Source organism: Malania oleifera, chromosome 7 (genome assembly GCF_029873635.1).
Source record: "Malania oleifera isolate guangnan ecotype guangnan chromosome 7, ASM2987363v1, whole genome shotgun sequence".
Classification (NCBI taxonomy): Eukaryota; Viridiplantae; Streptophyta; class Magnoliopsida; order Santalales; family Ximeniaceae; genus Malania; species Malania oleifera.
The window spans coordinates 50,550,852-50,570,764 of NC_080423.1; positions in this window are offsets into that span (position 1 = coordinate 50,550,852).

Consider the following 19,913-nt stretch of genomic DNA (forward strand, 5'->3'; position numbering starts at 1 on the left):
TGGATAGTTTTGAGTTCAATGTAGCGTTGTTCTCATAAATTCATATGGGCATAAATTTTGATCTTGAGAGCATTTATTGTATAGAATTATGAACATAATGCTCCCCCCGTGTTATGTACTCTACTAACTTATGCCTTTTTCATCTTTTCATTTTTAGCAAAGTCACCTAAAATTTTCAATGATTTGAACATGACTTTGGATACATAGGCTTATAGGACCAAAAAGTCACACTGAGTATACTAAGCCTACATTTGCCTCTTTTCTTATGAATTTCAATGTGTGAGAGGCTCACGTTAGAATGGCTTTCTAATTTTAATGTATCATGTGTATGTCTCTTTGATATTTGTAAATTTATCTAGATTGAGGCCAATTGCACTCATCTTAGCCATTCAACACTATTATGAGGATATAAACCTCTAACTGTTTTGATTTTGAATTAAGAGCTTGTGAAGGGAATATGAATAAATACTCTTAAAAGATTAATCACTATTAAGTTCATAAGAGTATTCATTATGAGTGGACATAATTTAAAATATTTTCGTGGAAGTGAATATGTCTAACTGCTTAGGCAAAGTGCAATTTTGGGAGAATATTAATTTGTGAATGTTGCTCTTTGGGTATTTCTGATTATCCCACCCTCGGACGATACTCTACAAGTATGATCTCGATTTTAAGTAAGAGTGTGAGCCAAAAATAGACGAGTCTTTACCGATTATGATCGTGGTATGGTAAAGATTTCTTGTGGAGGAAATGACTTAATCAGAAATCAAAATTAGGAAATTTTACATCTTAAGCACAAAGGAAATGTTTATTAAAAATGTCTCGATAAACAATTTGATTCCCTTAGAGAATGCCCCTGATTTGATTATAACTGGATGTCTTTTAATAAGCACTTGATAGATATGGAATTTATGATGACAAATGTGAATTTATGATTATTAGTGCTTGTGGCTAGAGTGATGACTGATTTAAGCCTTTAAGACTCCAAAGATGAATTTAGGATTAGATGATGCTTAGTATATGATTTATTTCCTATGGCTCAGTCTTATGCATTGGACATGATCTGCTTAACTTAAGATTTTAATATTTAAGCATGGGTTAAGCAATAAGAATTATTCGCTAAACAACGATACTTTAGTCCATTTGGAAGTGGATTTATTTTTCAATATTATGATTTATGTTACTCATTGCAAAGATATAAGGTTCTTGATATTTTAGCTAGTTAAGCCTTCCATCTTTCACTTTGAAAAAATCAATGTTAGTATACCAATAGTGTGCATATATTAAGATTTGTGATTATAATCACACACCACTTCCTAAGCCTTTAGTCATCATTATCCCCTTTTTATTTATGTGGTAGACTCTACTAAGTTTGCAATCCTAAGGTCTAAGGATGAGTCTTTGGGGTTCATTATGTCAAAACCTTTGTCACTAAGTTGACTAAAGCTTAAAAGGTTATGCTTTATAATCCATTAGGCAACAAAACATCATCAATAGTAAGTGAGGGTTCTTTACCAATTTTACCTGTTCTGGCGATTGTACCTTTGGCGTTGTCACCAAAGGTCACATACCCTCCATCTTTTTGAACTAAGGTGGTGAACTTTGTTCTATCTCCCTTCATATGTCTTGAACACCCACTGTCAAAGTACCATTTTTCCTTTAATGGAGTAGTCCTAAAGCATACCTACAAGGAAGGTTTCATGGTGTTACATTTGAAACCCAAACCTTCTTAATTCTTTTTAAGTCATACCTTGTTTTAGTGTTTACTTTCCATTCATTCTTGATTTCGACATATTTCTTTCTAAGTGGACAATTGAACTTATGTGTCCCTTATTTCTACACAAGTGGTGTTTTCATGTATATTTGTAGAAGATGTGCTTGCATAGTATTTTGCTTCTTTTACAAAATATCCCATAAATAAATTTTTCTTCTTTTTGTTTTCAATTCCATTGTAACGAACTCCTTCTTTATTACTTATCATCTTTTGTTGGCCAACCATCTTTTTGAAATTTTTTTTACCTCTAGTAAAATTGTTAATGATTTTATCTTTATCTTCAAATTTGCTTTTAAGATTACTTATTTCTAGGTCTTTCTTTCTTTCATCATTTACATGTTGTTTTACTAATTCTTGAGACATATTGTTAATTTTCTTCATTAGATCATTAATATGGGAATCTTTCTCTTTTTCAGCTGATTTAGAACTTTCTAGTTGATTCTTAAGATTTTCTTTTTTCTTTTTTAAGGCTATGGACACTTTATTGAACCTATGTAAGTTGAACAATTGAGCTTGGATTTCCTTGTAAGAAGGCATACTATCACATGAATTATTACTAGACTCTCCACTAGATTGTTCTGATGAACTATAATATGAGTGAAATTAGGATAGCTTCCCAAGGAGGGGGGGGGGGGTGAACTGGAATTTTAAAATTATTTCAATTTTAATTCTTTGTTTAATATCAACAAACACAACAAGTAAATATAAAATAATTCAATCACAACCAACCAAGATAATCAAAAACTCAATCTTTGTCTTAATAGCTCTATAATGAATTGTAAAACACGTTGAATTTATGTAAGCCCCATGTTTATTCCAAACTCACAAGTCTTCTTTACGTTTGGCTTTTAAACAAACTTTTAGATTAATAAGTTTAGGTTGATCAACCAATGTAGTCCCTTTCGGTTTCCGCAATCAATGCTGATCAAACCCAAAAACAAATTATCTTCTGGTCTATTTAACAACTAAACACTCATAATTAACAATTTAAAAACATATACGTAGATTATAACTCTTTACTGAAAAAGTAAAGAGTATGGAAGAAGAGAGACACAAGATTTTAATAGGTTCGGCTTATACCCAGCCTACGTCCTCGCCTTTGGCAAACCACCAAAGGATTCACTAGTTCAGTTCCGTTGACGAGTGGAACAATACCGATTACAAACACTCCTTCTGTAAGGCTAGAGCTCGCCTCTCCAAACGATATTTCCTTATTTGGTCCAAAGATTCTACAACCTTGAATCCTCTATGAATAAGAAAAAAAATAAAGAAGATTTTGTGTACAAGAAAACACTCTCACAGCAGAGTAGGTTAGTACAACATTCAGCACAATAATACTTCAAAATAATTCAAATATAAAAGAATTTGAAACTCAATACACAATATAGATCACCAAATATCTTCCAAAATATGAAAGATTATGAATTTGAAAGCTTTGCTTCAAAGTTTGAATCAGTAGCAATTCAGTAGTTGAACAAAAGAGAGTTTGAGAGCCTTTGAGAACTTCGATTGCTTGAAAATTGCTTGGTATCTCAAACCTTTGAAGATTGTGGCTATTTATAGATGTTTAAAAGTAATTCCTTACCAACAAAGTTTCTTTGAAATAGTTTCCAAGTTTTTTAAAATAATTGTGTCCAAAAACTGCATTTAAAAAATCTTCCCGTTAAGAGTTTTTAATCCAACATTTGAATGGCAGTCGCCTGCCACAACTTGGCAGTCGCCTGTCATAGAACAAACTCACAACACAGAACACTAGCAGTTGCCTGCTAGAACCAAGGCAATCGCTTGGCATGACCACCCAGGCACCTGGCATGACCACCCAAGCACCTGGCATGTTTAGGCAGTCACCTATCTTGCTACTGTCTCTTGGAAAAATCCTTTACTTAATTTGGCAGTCGCTTGCCACAATAGGACAGTCGCCTGACCCTTCTATTTTTCAAAGATTTTATTTTTCAAAAACCCTTTCTTTTCATTGATTATAAAAGTATTCTTTAGAGTTTTCAAAAATATATTTCTGAATATCTTTGAGAGCTTCAAATCAATTTTATACTTGAAATTAACTTGAAGTACTTACATTTAGAACATCCTTAAAAAAAATAATCCTTTGATCTTCAATCTTGTTCTTCCATCATCCTTGAGTCTTCAATATTTTCTTTGAGCTTTCACCAAGTTGTCTTTATTCCTCATGCTCTTCAAGATCTCTTTTTAATCCGTAAGCTTCCTCATGCTCTTAAAGATTTGTCACTTCCTTTAAGCTTTGCTTTTTCCTGAAAAATTTTCACTTAAACCATTTTAAACATATCATGATTTGTTATCATCAAAATAAGAATTGTAAGCCTTATTAGGCCAACAATCTCCCCCTTTTTGATGATGACAAATCGAGAGCAAAAATAATAAGAATTAATACTTATGGCTCCCCCTATCAACAAGCATGATACATTTTCAGATATGATCCATGCAAGATAATTCATAAATGACCATCCATACATATTCATAGTTTTACATACAAGATATGATCCATACAAGTAAGTTTTTCAAACCATGGCATAGCATAGCCGGTATAGCATCACACATTTTTGCACTCCCTTCTCTTAAACATCTCCCCCTTTGGACATCAATCAAAAAGGAGAAGAAATAATACAAAAATAGAGAAGTGCTGCAATACAAAGTACTACTTATAGAGCATAAAGAACATACTATCTGATAAAGCTTTAATACATAAAAGTGATAAATAGCTCATAAGTGAAAACACATCAGTCAGAGGCTTCCACAGATCCATTTTCATCGTCTCCTTCTTCTTGTTAACCAGTTTCATCATCATTTGATATAGCAGAGCTAATATTCATTAGAGATTTGCCTTTAGAGGTGCTGGCCAACTGTTGTTCAACCTAGTCAATTCCCTTATCAATATTTGAACAATGAGTTTCTATATTAGAAAACTTCTCCTGTGGAGTACCAAGTCCAGATTTCATTCCATCACTGAAAGTCATATAATGATTAAAAAATGGAACGAACCAAGAAGGAGTTTCTAGGTCAAGTTGAATTGATGATGCTGGTATAGAAGACTGAGGTGGTGGAGCAGATGATACATGTCGATGTCCCTTATGAAACCACCCTTGAGGAGAGTTCTTATATCCCATTCGTTGAAGAATAGTATTAGAAAAGATATCGTAATGGGTTTTTCTAGTAAAGTTAAATGATGGTGTAAGAACATTGAAATGAGCAAAGATCATATTTAACATTCCAACATATGGTAGAACAATACGAGGAGCATCAACTTTCATAATGATCCACTGGATAATTAGGCTTGGAAGGTCCATCTTTTACCCTTGAAGAATACACCACATTACAAAACAATATAGGAAGGAAATATGATCATGAGAACTAGAACGTGGTAGAATATTGTTTGTAATGGGTTTGTGTAGGATTAGAGCTTTTAGGTTGAGCTACTTGTAAAGAGGTGGATGCCCAAAATTAACAGGAGTATCAGTCATGACTAGAGGCAAAAATTCTTGAGGGGTGAAACCTTGTGACATAATCCATTGTTTCTCAACAATGTGAACCTCAAAATCTCCTGGCTTGACTCGAAAAATTTTTCCCAAAGATGTGGGAGTAAGATGAATATTTTGCCCAAGAAGATTGGTTTTGATCCCATTATCACATTGTTCCATATTTGCATAAAAAATCTGAACAACATTGGGATAATATACTTTAGCTTGATATGTAATAAACCTATCCCATCCAATTGCTTGAAAAAGTTCCATAATTTTGGGAAAATCCTTATTGAAGAACATAACATCAAGAACTTTACCTAAAATGGGTTCAGCTGAAGCAATCTAATTCCAATAAAGTTGCTTAGCATGTGGAGTTACTAACCATTTCTCCACCTCATCATTATTGATCCTGGTTGAAGACAAAGATCCCTTGATACCAATTGATTTTGCTCGTGGCATGTTTGAATGGAAGAGAAGAACAGAGAAACCCTAGGTTAGGTTCGTGATTTGGTGAGTAGAAAGGATTAAAGACTCGGATTTTATCTGATTTGGAAGAGGTGTTTGTATAGAAAAGGGTAGAGAAGAAGAATTTCAGAGAGAAGAATAAAGGAGCAGGCGCATGATGGAAGTTAAAATGACTTTAAAAGGGTTTTAAACTCTACCCGCCGCGAGGCAGTCGCCTGCTAGAATGTGGCATGCGCCTGTCTATGTAGAATCTGAAAAGTCAGTAGCCTAGCAGTCGCCTGGCACCTTGGTGGCAGTCGCCTGCCAAGAAGAACAAAGTTTAATTGGCTTCACAACTATGTAACATACCCAATTCTCTTCTTATAGATATGAATCTTTCTTCAGATAGAGGTTTTGTGAATATATCCGCTAATTGATCATTTGAATTCACAAATTCTAGCATTATATCTTCATTTTGCACATGATCTCTTAAGAAAAGATGTCTTATGTCAATATGTTTTGTTCTTGAATGAGATATCAGATTTTTTGAAATATTAATGGCACTTGTGTTGTCACATTTTATGGGAATAGTTTGATATTGTATTTTGAAATCTTTTAGTTGCTGTTTCACATACAAAGTTTGAGCAAAACAACTTCCTGCTGCTATGTATTCTGCTTCTGCCGTGGATAATGCTACAGAGTTTTGTTTCCTTGAAGGCCATGAAACTAAAGAGTGTCCTAGAAAATGAAACGTTCCACTTGTGCTTTTTCTATCTATTTTACATCCAGCAAAGTCTGCATCTGAATAGCTAACCATTTCAAATTCAGTTTCCTTTGGATACCATAAACCTAATTCGAGTGTGCCTAATAAATATCTAAGGATTCTTTTAACAGCTGTTTGATGTGATTCTTTAGGAGCTAATTGAAAACTAGCACACATACATATGCTGAACATAATATCCGGTCTACTTGCTGTTAAATAAAGTAAGCTTCCAATCATTCCTCGGAAATGCTTAGTATCTACTTGTTTCCATTTTTCATCTTTGTCAAGACTAGTTGAAGTGCTCATAGGAGTTCCTATTGGTTTACTTTCTTCCATATCAAACTTCTTTAACATATCTTTAATATATTTAGTTTGATTTATGAAAGTTCCATTTTTTTCTTGTTTGATTTGTAATCCTAGAAAGTAATTTAACTCTCCCATCATACTCAACTCAAACTCTTCTTGCATAGACTTAGCAAATTCATTACATAAATGCTCATTAGTTGCTCCAAAAATAATATCATCAACAATAATTTGTACTATAAGCATGTCTTTGTTTTTGGTTTTGATAAACAGTGTACTATCTATCTTTCCTCTTGAGAAATTATTTTGAATTAGGAACTTGCTTAGCCTTTCATACCAAACTCTAGGAGCTTGTTTTAATCTATATAAAGCTTTAGTTAACTTAAATACATGATCTGGATTTTTTGAATTTTCAAAACCTGGAGGTTGTCTTACATATACTTCTTCATTTATATATCCATTTAAGAAAGCACTTTTTACATCCATTTGATATAATTTGAAGTCCTTATAGGCTGCATAAGCTAAAAGCATCCTAATTGCTTCCATTCTTGCTATGAGGGCAAAGGTTTCATCATAATCGATACCTTCTTCTTGATTATATCCTTGAGCTAATAGCCTAACTTTATTTCTTACAACAACTCCATTTTCATCCTTTTTATTTCTAAACACCCATTTAGTTCCTATGATTGATTTTTCTTTGGGTTTTAGTATAAGTTCCCATACTTGACTTCTTTCAAATTGATTTAGTTCCTCTTGCATAGCTATAATCCAAGAGTCATCTTTTAAAGTTTCATCAATATTTTTGGGTTCTTCTTGAGATAGAAAGGCATAATGGTTGCAAATATTTTTTAATGAGGCTTGAGTGGTTATATTTTTTGAAGTTTCTCCAAGTATTTGTTCTTTTGGTTGAATTTTAGAATATTTCTATTCTTTGGGTAGTTCTAGACTTTCTACAATGTTTTTATTTGAAGTCTCACTAATATTTTCTTCTTTTATTTCAAGATCTTCTTCTTTTTGTGGAACATCTTCTTTTTCATCATTCTGAATTTTATTTTCATGAAAGTTGGATTCATCAAATGTTATGTGCATTGATTCAACAATAGTAAGAGTTCTCCTATTATAGACCCTATAGGCTTTGCTATTTGTAGAGTAGCCTAAAAAGATACCTTCATCAGATTTTGCATCAAACTTTCCTAAATCATCTTTAGTGTTAAGGATGAAACAATTGCTTCCAAATACATGAAAGTAAGAGATATTAGGTTTTCTTCCTTTCCATAATTCATATGGTATTTTATTTATACTTGATCTTATAGATACCCTATTTATAATATAACATGCTGTGTTTACAACTTCAGCCCAAAAGTATTTAGGTAAATTATTCTCATTAAGCATAGTTCTTGTCATTTCTTGTAGAGTTCTATTTTTTTTTTTTCTACAACTCCATTTTGTTGTGGAGTTCTAGGTGCTGAAAAATTATGAGTTATTCCATGTTCATTACAAAATTTATCAACTTCCTTATTTTTAAACTCTTTTCCTTGGTCACTTCTAAAACTTGTTACATTATAGCCATTCTCATTTTGTAATTTCTTACATAAGGAAATTAGCATGTTACAAGTTTCATCTTTATTAGTTAGAAATAGTACCCAGGTAAATCTTGAATAATCATCCACTATTACAAAAGCATATTGTTTTCCTCCTAGGCTTAAGGTTCTAGTTGGACCGAATAAGTCTAGGTGTAAAATTTCTAAGGGTCTTTTAGTAGATATATAATACTTTTTTCTTTTTAAAGTTGGTTTTAACTTGCTTTCCTTTTTGGCATGCGTCACATATCTTGTCTTTTATGAATTTGGTATTTGGTAATCCTTTTACAAGATTTTTCTTTGATAATTTGGATAATAAATCCATGCTAGCATGTCCTAACTTCCTATGCCATAGCCATCTTATATCATTCATGGCTGCCAAACAAGTTACGTTTTGATTTGTTAGATTCTCAAGATTTATACAATAAACATTATTTAAACTAAGAGCTATAAATAAGATTTTATTTTCTTGGGGATTCTGAATAACGCATTTTTCTTACTTAAATGTTATTTCAAACCCTTTGTCACTCAATTGGCTTATGCTTAGAAGATTGTGTTTTAAACCTTCTACCAATAATACATTATCAATAGTAATAGAAGGTTCTTTACCTATTCACCCGATGCCTATGATCTTACCTTTGGCATTATCGCCGAAGGTGACATATCCTCCATCCTTTTGTTTTAGTGATGTAAACTTGGTCTTATCACCGGTCATGTGTCTTGAACATCCGTTGTCCAAGTACCACTTGTCCGTTGATGATGTTTTCCTAAAACATACCTACATCAGAGGATTCATTTGGTTAGTTTTTGGAACCCAAATCCTTTTAACTTTCTTTATTTTGTTGTTAGATCTATTATTGACTTTCCATTCTCCTTGTTTTTTAACATACTTCCTTTTTAGTGGGCAATCAAACATTACATGACCTTTGGTCTTGCATATATGGCAAGTAGTGTGTTCATGTTTGTTGTGTGAGGAAGTACTCACATAATGCTTGGTTTCCTTTACAAAATATCCCATGTATAATTTCTTATTCTTTTTGTTTGGTTTACCATTGTAACCTATTCCTTCTTTATTCCCATGTAGCCTTTGCTGTCCAATTATCTTTTCAAAATTATCTTTCCCTTTAGTAAAATTATATATAATTTGTTCTTTATCATCTACTAATTTCTTTAGTTCATTTATTTCTTGATCCCTTTTACTCAAGTTTTCTTTATGAGTTTTGCCTAATTCTTGAGTTACTTTACTTACTTCTTCCTCTAACTTCTTAATACAATAATCTTTTTCTTCTTCAATAGTTTTAAATGATTCAAGTTGCTTCAAAAGTTCTTTACTTTGATCTTTCAAGGTTATATTTCTTTTGGAAATTTTTATAAATATTTTACGGAAAGAAAATAATTCAGCTTGTAATTCTTTGTATGAGGGCATACTATCACATGACTCATCATAAGATTCATTGCTAGATTCGGCTGAAGAGTAGTAGGAATTTACCTCTTCATCATTTGCAATGAAGCATAAGTTTGCCATCTCTTTTCCACTTGATTCGTTTTCAGTTTCGCTAGAGCTTGAGTCATCCTAAGTAGCCTTCATAGCTTCCTTATTTTTCTTCTTGTCTTTCTTGAGCAAAGGGCAGTTCGGTTTGATATGTCCTGGTTTCTTACAATGATAGCATATAGGAGATTCATTTTTACTTTTATTTTCTTCTCTGCTTGATTCTACCTTTTCAATTTTTCTTTTGTTGAACTTTTTAGGAAATCTTTTATTCCTTCTATAAAACTTTCCTAGTATCTTAGTGATGAATGCTAATTCAGCTTGATCTAAGTCACTTGATTCACTTTCTTCTTCGCTTGAGCTGTGACTCGATGCTTTTAGTGCAATAGATTTCTTATGCTTTGGTTCAGGATTTCTTTCTTTTAGAGTCATTTCATAGGTAAGGAGTGATCCTATGAGTTCATATAAGGAGGTGGTCTTAAGGTTTCTTCCTTCGGTAATTGCTGTAGCCTTAGGTTCCCATATTGAGGGAAGGGCACTCAAAATTTTCCTAATCATTTCGTAGGTGGTATAAGTTTTTCCTAAGACATTTAAGGAGTTAATTATGTGGGTGAATCTTGTGTACATACTTGATATGGATTCATCTGAATTCATTTTGAATGCTTCATATTTTCTTGTTAACATGTCTATTCTATTGTCCCTAACATCAATAGTTCCTTCATATGCGACTTCTAATTTGGCCCATATTTCTTTAGCTATTTTACAAGCCATGACCCTATTGAATTCGTTAGCATCTAAAGCACAATACAAAGCATTTATAGCACTTGAGTTTATTTGAAACATCTTATAATTTGAATCAGTAATATCCTTTTTCTCTTTTGGAATATGTTTTCCATCTATTATTTTGGTGGGAAAAAGGTCTCCATCCACAACTACTTCCCATGCCTTCAAATCCATGTGTTGGAGGTAGATTTGCATTCTTTTTTTCCAAAAGGTGTAGTTGTGTCCACAAAAGATTGGTGGTCGAGTTGAGGATTGGCCCTTTCCAAAAGGAGCTACTCCTATGTTAGTCATTTAGATTTTTGTATAGCTTATTGTTAGGAATTTACTATAACTAGTCTCTAATACCAATTGAAATTAGGATAGCTTCCCAAGAGAGGGGGGGGGTGAATTGGAATTTTAAAATTATTTCAATTTTAATTCTTTGTTTGATATCAACAACCACAACAAGTAAATATAAAACAATTCAATCACAACCAACCAAGATAATCAAAAACTCAATCTTTGTCTCAATAGCCCTGTAATGAATTATAAAACACACTGAATTTATGTAAGCCCTATGTTTATTCCAAACTTACAAGTCTTCTTTATGTTTAGATTTTAAACAAACTTTCATATTAATAAGTTTAGGTTGATCAACCAACGTAGTCCCTTTCGGTTTCCGCAATCAATGCTGATGAAATCCAAAAACAAATTATCCTTCGGTCTATTTAACAACTAAACATTCAAAATTAACAATTTAAAAACATACACGCAGATTGTAAGTCTTTGCTAACAATGTAAAGAGTAAGGAAGAAGAGAGACACAAGATTTTATGAGGTTCGGATTATACCCAGCATACATCCTCGCCTTTGGCAAACCACCAAAGGATTCACTAGTTCAGTTTTGTTGACTGGTGGAACAATACCAATTACAAACACTCCTTCCGTTAGGCTAGAGCCCGCCTCTCCAAATGATATTCCCTCGTTTGGTCCAACGATTCTACAGCCCAGAATCGTCTATGAATAAGAACAAAAATAAAGAAGATTTTGTGTACAAGAAAACACTCTCACAGCATAGTAGGTTAGTACAACATTTAGCACAAGAATACTTCAAAGTAATTCAAATATAAAAGAATTTGAAGCTTAATACACAATATAGATCACCAAATATCTTCAAAAATATGAAAGATTCTGAATTTGAAAGCTTTGCTTCGGACTTTGAATCAGTAGCAATTCAGCAGTTGAATAGAAGAGAGTTTGAGAGCCTTTGAGAACTTCGATTGCTTGAAAATTGCTTGGTATCTCAAACCTTTGAAGATTGGGGCTATTTATAGATGTTTAAAAGTAATTCCTTACCAACAAAGTTTCCTTGAAATAGTTATCAAGTTTTTTAAAATAATTGTGTCCAAAAACTTCATTTAAAAAATGTTCCCATTGAGAGTTTTTAATCCAACGTTCGAATGCCAATCGCCTGCCAAAACTTGGCAGTCGCCTGTTATAGAACAAACTCACAACACAGAACACTGGCAGTCGCCTGCTAGAACCAAGGCAGTCGCCTAGCATGACCACCTAGACGCCTGGCATGTTTAGGCAGTCACCTGTCTTGCTACTGTCTCTTTGAAAAATCCTTTACTTAATTTGGAAGTCGCCTGCCACAATAGTACAGTCGCTTGGCCCTTCTGTTTTTCAAAGATTTTATTTTTCAAAAACCCTTTCTTTTCATTGATTATAAAAGTATTCTTTAGAGTTTTCAAAAATATATTTCTGAATATCTTTGAGAGTTTCAAATCAATTTTATCCTTGAAATTAACTTGAAGTACTTACATTTAGAACATCCTTAAAAAAAATAATCCTTTGATCTTCAATCTTGTTCTTCCATCATCTTTGAGTCTTCAATCTTTTCTTTGAGCTTTCACCAAGTTGTCTTTATTCCTCATGCTCTTCAAGATCTCTTTTTAATCCATAAGCTTCCTCATGCTCTTAAAGCTTTGTCACTTCCTTTAAGCTTTGCTTTTTCCTGAAAAACTATCACTTAAACCATTTTAAATATATCATGATTTGTTATCGTCAAAATAAAAATTACAAGCCTTATTAGGCCAACAAAGAGTTTACCTCAGCATTGTGTGCCATAAAGCACATGTTGGCAACTTCTTGTTCACTTAAGTCATCCTCCAATTCGTTTGAGCTTGTGTCATCCCACGTAGCTTTCATTGCCTTCTTTTTATGTTATTGTCCTTGTTCAGTAGTGGAAAATCGAGTTGAATGTGTTCAACTTTCTTACAATTATAACATGTCAATGGATCATTCTTAGTTTCCTTTGTGTTTGTTTCTTCTTTGTTTGTTATTGATCCTTTAAACTTTTGAGGGAATTTTCTATGCTTCCTGAAAAATTTCCCAAGTCTTTTAGTGATAAAGGCCAGTTCTTCATCATCCAATTCATTGTCTTCGTCCTCATCAGTAGAACTTTCTTTACTAGTCATAAAGGCTATTTATTTCTTGTTTCTATTATTTTTCTCTGAATTTCTTTTAGTCATTGCCATCTCATATGTGAGTAGAGAACCTACTAATTCATCTAGGATGGTGCTTTTCAAGTTTCTTCCTTCCGTAATGGCAGTGGCCTTAGGTTCCCAAACCTAGTTTACGTACTAGTGATGGCTTCATCCAGGTTCATCCCTCATACTCGCTTGTGAGCATGTTAATTCTACTATCTCTAACATTTATAGTTCCTTCATAGGTTACCTCTAGCTTGTCCCAAATTTCTTTGGTTGACTTACATGCCATGACCCTATTAAACTCATTAACGTCTAAAGGATAATATAGTGCATTCATGGCACAAGAGTTTACTTGCATCATTTTATAATCATTATTGGTCAAGACTTTTTCTTCTTTAGGGACTTATTTACCATCTACAAGTTTAGTAGGAATGTAGTCACCATGTGTGAGAACCTTCCATGCTTTCCAATCCATGGTTTGAATATATATCCTCATTTATTGTTTCCAAGATGTATAATTTAAACCACAAAAGATAGGCGGTCTAGTAGATGATTGGCCTTTAGGAAAAATGGAAACACCTAGGTGTGCCATTTATACCTTTATATAGCTACTAATTAGGATTTTCTATAACTAGGCTCTGATACCAATGGAAAGTCAAGGTGTTATCCCAAGAGGGGGAGTGAATTGGGTTTATAAAAATTATTTTAAGAGTTATTAAAAATTTACAGATTTTTGTATATTTAAGCAAACACACAAGAATGAATTAATTTTAATTTTAAATCAACCACAATACCAATCTCAAACCAAATAATAATCAATCAACCAATCACAATACTTTCTTATTTTAGTGTTTGCCAAATTTTAGTTTATAGCTCGTATGAATGATTTTTTAAGAGCTTCTTTTAATCAAGATTTCCGCAAGCGGTTAATCAACGTACTCCCTTTAAGGTTTACAAAAAGGATTAACCAAACGTACTTTCTTAAATTAAAAGGTCTTCTCAATCTAACTTTTTAACAACCCTGCACTTTGAAACACAATTTTTATATTTGCTGAAATTTAAATAGAAAAGGGTAGAGAGAGTAAGACCAAGATTTCTATGTGGTTTGGCTTATCCCCAGCCTACGTCCTCCCTTTAGGCAAGACCACCTAAGGATTCCACTAACTCATTCCTTTGCGGGCGGAACCAACCGATTACAACCCTCCTTTAGGGTGGAGCTCCTTTCCAGGCGATACCCCACACTTGGTTACAACGATCCAATCACTTGAATCGTCAAGAAACAAGAAACAAGAAACAATTTCTTTTGTACAATGAATGCTTTTAGATAGAACTAGTTTGTACAATTGAAAGCACTATGTACTTCAATAACAAATATCAAAAGAAATAGAGTTGAAGCTCAACAACAATTTCACTGGATTACTTCTCTAGATGGAAATCAGTAATTCAGGTTGTAATTCTTAGAGAAGAATGATTAGTGCTTTATAATATCTCAGCAATTCAGAATGAAAGAGTGAGCAAGAGAGATCTTTGAGAGAACAAGAGAGTTTTTAGCTTAAGAGTGGATTTTCAATTGCTTGGTATATGTTTGATTTATGAAAACATGTATTTATAGGCACATAAAGGTTAATTTGTGTTGCCCAAGTTTACTTTGAGTGTTTCCTATGTTTTTAAAAAATTTGGGGCACGAGAAACTTAATTTTGAATTTTAAAACTTTTAAAAAATATAGCCATTAACAGTGTTCAATTGCCTGAGGTGTCAGGATTAGTCACCCGAGGTTCTTTAAAATAGTGAAATTTTAACTGAAAATAGGGTCAGGTGCCTAAGGTAACAAGGGTTAGTCGCCTGAGCCTACACTACCTCTTCAGAAATTCATCAGAAAAATCTTCAAGGGCCTGAACTTATTCTTTTGTAGCTTGGGGAAAATCTTCAAGCACCTGAGCTTATTCTTCAGTTGCCTGAAGAGTTATATTTTCTATTTTTTAGTTCAGTTTTCAAAAAAACTAGGCTCTCTTGCTTTGTTACTTATAAAAACATTTTCTAGGATTTTAAAACAAGGTTTCTAAGTCCAAAGCAAACCCTAATGAGCTTCAAAACATTTCCACATGATATTTAGCATGAAGTACTTACATAATTCAACGTAAAGCCTTAAATACTCTGAGCTTTGAAGTCATCATAAGAGTCTTTGCTTTGAATCCTCTTAGACTTTAGGCTTGAGTCAACTTTAGGTTTGCACATGCTTTTGATTATTTTGGTTCACTTGAGCTTCCTTTGGATCACTTTGAAAATGAGTGTGGCTTTGTGGTCCTTGGTGATCTTGAACTTGCATTTCTTTTGATATTTTGAACATTGTCATTCAAGCCTCCCTGAAGCATCACTTAACTACAATATGTTAAATTATCCTTCATTTGTTATCATCAAGACAAGATTCGAAAGCCATGTTAGGCCAACAATCAGGACAACCAACTGAGTACTGAAGGGTTGGAAATCGTCTTTGGCCAACCGACCAGCTTTTTCCTCAGTCGATCGAGCTCCTAAGAAATTTGAATTTTGGCTTTGTTCAATCGACCAACATATGCCATAGTCAACTGACCCTCTCCCGTTGCCCAAATTTTGAGTGCTAAAGCATGGTTAATTTTTTATTAAATAAAATTAAAATACCCTCCATGTCCCTAGCGGTCATGTTTCTTCAAGACTCTATAAATACCTCCTCACTACTCATTTTTAAATAGATGCTTAGATTTTAAATCCTCCCAAAATACTTTGTTCTTAAATTTTATACTCTCTTACTCTTTTCTTTGAAAATCCTTTTTTGCAAGAGAGCATTTGATTTTCCTTCACTCCTTTATTTGCAAATTTATTGTTCTTGAGGGATTATTGAAAGGGACATTTGTTAGGGCATTTATTCTAGCATTTAAAAGGTGTGTACTCTCATTCACTTGTTTATTTTGAAAATCATCTTTTGAGAGTAAGATTAAAGTTTCTCCCAAATCTTCTTTCATAAATATTTTTGTGGAGTTAATGGCTTTTGAATCTTTGCACATTCATTGTAAGATTCAAAAGCTCACTTATATTAATTTGCAAAAATCTTCTAAGCATAAACTCTAGCTTCTCCAAACACCTTTTATTGCAAAATCTTTGTTGGGGAAAATGCCTATTATCTTTGAAGCTCTTATTGCCTATTTTACTCCACATCAAATATCATATATATTCATTTTTGCAAAAATATCTTTAGGAGCAAAACCCTAGGTTCTCCTACTTTCTATTGAAAAACGTTTTGGAGAAAATTTTATTGGGTTCAAATCTTTCAAGTATTTTATCATTTACATCATTTTCAAAGATTGCAAAATTATTATTGAGAAAAATACACTTACTCTACTAAGCATAAATCATATCATCTAAGAGTGCATTTTAGAGCTTCAATTTGTACATCTCTGCTTTTATAGAAGCATTTTGTTTGTACACAAAATTATTATCTTTGTATTCCAGGTGTAGCCTGAAGAGGAGTACACCACCCTGTAAGGTGTACTGGTTTGGCTCTAGCCTGATTAGGTGAGCTAGGGAAACTCCATCTCGTAAGGAGATCTCATTATGGCTCAGCCTCGTAATTGAGCTGAGCTGACTCCGCTTCGTAAGGAGAACTGATTGTGGCTTAGCTCCGTAATTGAGCTGAGGTGACTTCGCCTCGTAAGGAGAACTGGTTTGGCTTTGCCCGTAAGTGAGTCGAGGAGACTCCGCTTTGTAACGAGTATTGTAAATGGTGTCACTCCGTCTAGTTAAGTGAACACTTAGTGAAATCCTTGGATTGTTGACCTAAGGCAGGGATGTAGCAGGATTGGCCGAACCTCGATAAAAATAATTGTGTCATTCTCTTTCCCTATACTCTTTGATTCCTGCACATGCATGTTTGATTATTTATTGTATTGATGGTTTTACATACATGCTTTAATTATTTTAGGATTTGGGTTTGCATAGAAAGACCCTAGGTTGCAATAGATTATGGTTTTGAAATTAGGCAAAAGCCAACCTAAATTTTTTAAATATCCAATTCACCCCCCCCCCCCTCTTGGGATTACACCATTCACATCATAAATAAAATAGTACTTGACCTCACATACCTTACAGGAAGTGAGGATTTTCAGGATGAAATAAAGTCTTGGATGGAAGCTATATTCAAGGGATTTTTTAGGAACAGCTTGAACTCCCTTATAAAACAACCTTGGTCATGCCTTGAACTTAGGTTTGACCAAGTGGTTAATGTAACATTAGGCCGAGGGAAGATCCTAAGTCATCCACTCTAGCATCCCATGAATTGTAGACATCTTACACAATGGGCTCATGCCAAAAAGTAGAGGTCGAGGAAGAAACTAGGACGAGCATCAAGGGTGGAGCGTGAGAGGAGTTTGATCTAAAGGACTTATAGTTTTAAAGTTGAGCCCATCATGCACAAGGAGGAATGACCTTATTATTGGATCCGCCAATAGTTAAGGCAGACAACTTGCCAGCTCACACTCTATCCTAGTGGTTGAAGCAAACCCATCTTCCCGACCAAGTCGCACCAGTTTTTGTGCTAGTCGCACTTGGTTGCACCCTTAGACTTTAGATAGGGAAACATTAATTCCTGACTAGGTCGCACGCCAACTTAGGTCGAACCTCTCGGTATTTTCAAATCTAAACAGGTTCAGAGAATCAACCAAGTCGTGTCAATGAGGTGATGGGCGCGCCTTTGGTCGACCTTCTCAATACTTTGGAAGCTCATGAGAGTACCCCCAACTACCCTAGGACCTACCCTATAGATCTCACACTCTATTTACACTACTTATGTACATCCGAAGGACTCAAAAAGAAAAGAAAAACACTCGGGTTGCCTTTCGAAAGGGCTAAGTTTACCATCTTCAGCTAGACACAATAAGGCTCGTTTCAGACTTAGTCAAGTTCGAAGCTTAGATTGTCCTTCCACATTCCCTTATTATACCCTACGGTGCATACCTTGATATTTCCTTCTATATTGAAGTCTGAATCATGAAGTGCACGAATATGCTTATAAGAATCCTTTTGATTGGATGTAAAAGGGTTCTCGGGCTGAAGTGTTTCTTCCAATGGATCCCTCCACAGAATTGAGAGGGCCTTTTCCTCAACAATTTTATCAATCATGTCCTCATACACAGCTTGGATGGCCTTAGGTGGATGTTAGGGAACATGGAATGCTCTCAACCGGAACTATATATGGCCAAATTGTAACACCCTAAACCCAAAACTAGGGTTCAGAGTGTTATTTAAAATATATCTCTGATACCACCTTGTGACGCCCTGATCCCACCAAGTGGTGCCCAGGTGCCACGTGTTCCATTACCTGTATATGATATTCTCACATCAATTACACAGCAGAAATAACAACAACCCGTCAATAATATACCATAGTTTCTACATATCTATAATCTCAAAAGGTATTCTCCAACATCTAGTATTCACAAACATATATATATATATATATATATATATATATACATACATCTCAGAAAACTTAAATATTATATAACCTCAAAATATACAACTCAAAAATGTAACCAAAGTTTATACCCTCTCTCTCTTAAAAAAGCTATGCCAAGCCCCGATATATATACATCTCAGAAAACTTAAATATTATACAACCCCAAAATGTACAACTCATAAATGTAACCAAAGTTTATACCCTCACTCTCTCTCTCTAAAAAAAAAAAAAAAGCTATGCCAACCCTCGAGCTCTCTAAGCTCAATCACGTGGTCCTCCTTAAAAAGATAAAATTCCATATCGGGTGAGACACATCTCAGTAAGTTGGAATAGATTAACACCAATGTGTGGCTATCATGAGGTTTGTGTACAAATATATAATCATCATTACAAATTTATCACAACTATGAAACCATTCTCTATCAGGGCACTTACCTTACTTGGCTAGCATGTTAGGGAACTTACCCTACTCGGTAAGACCTCAGGTGGATAGTTTATCTTGTAATCACACACACATTCAAAAAAAAAGTTTACTAGCAAAAGTTCCCAAGAATAGGGAAGATCACCCGACCATACAAGTAGTTTCCCTTTACCCTAATGCGTTATGTAGCCCAGTATGGCTACATCTGATATTAATCAGGGCACTCGCCTTTCTCAGCAACCCCTCGAGCGGAGTCTATACTTCGCCCCAAATAAATATTATACTATAGTATATAATACATATTTACTGTACTCTATATCTGTTATCTCTAAATTACTCATCTTTTCATGTTCATAGTATTTCACATAACATAATTCACTTTCACATTTTACATTACTCTGATTTCATGCACGTGAATCTCACTTCCACATTTCACATTCACATTTTGTATTACTCAAATTTCATGCTACTCTGTATTCACATCAGTATTCACATATTCCACTCTTATATTATTCACTGGTTAAATTAAACAATTATGCATTTAGAACTCATTACCAGATGTACAATCATTGTCATGCTTCCCCCGATGACGAGTTGTGCGGCTCGAAGGCTAGACTTAATCCTAGTTGGCCCACCAGAGTTAAAAAAGAAAACTACCTCTTCAGTCTGTAAGTCGGATTGACTTTCCCACACTGGTTTAGGCTCCAGGGGGAATCTCTAACCCACATAGCACAATCCACCATCCCATCTGCACACTCACTCTAAGATGTGTAGGTTCACTAATCTCTGCCAAAAATCATATGTAATAGTACTATGTCTCACTATGGTCTACCGGAGTTCTCAAATCATATATTACAATTTAATATTCACATTCAACTCTGATTAACAATACACATGCAAATA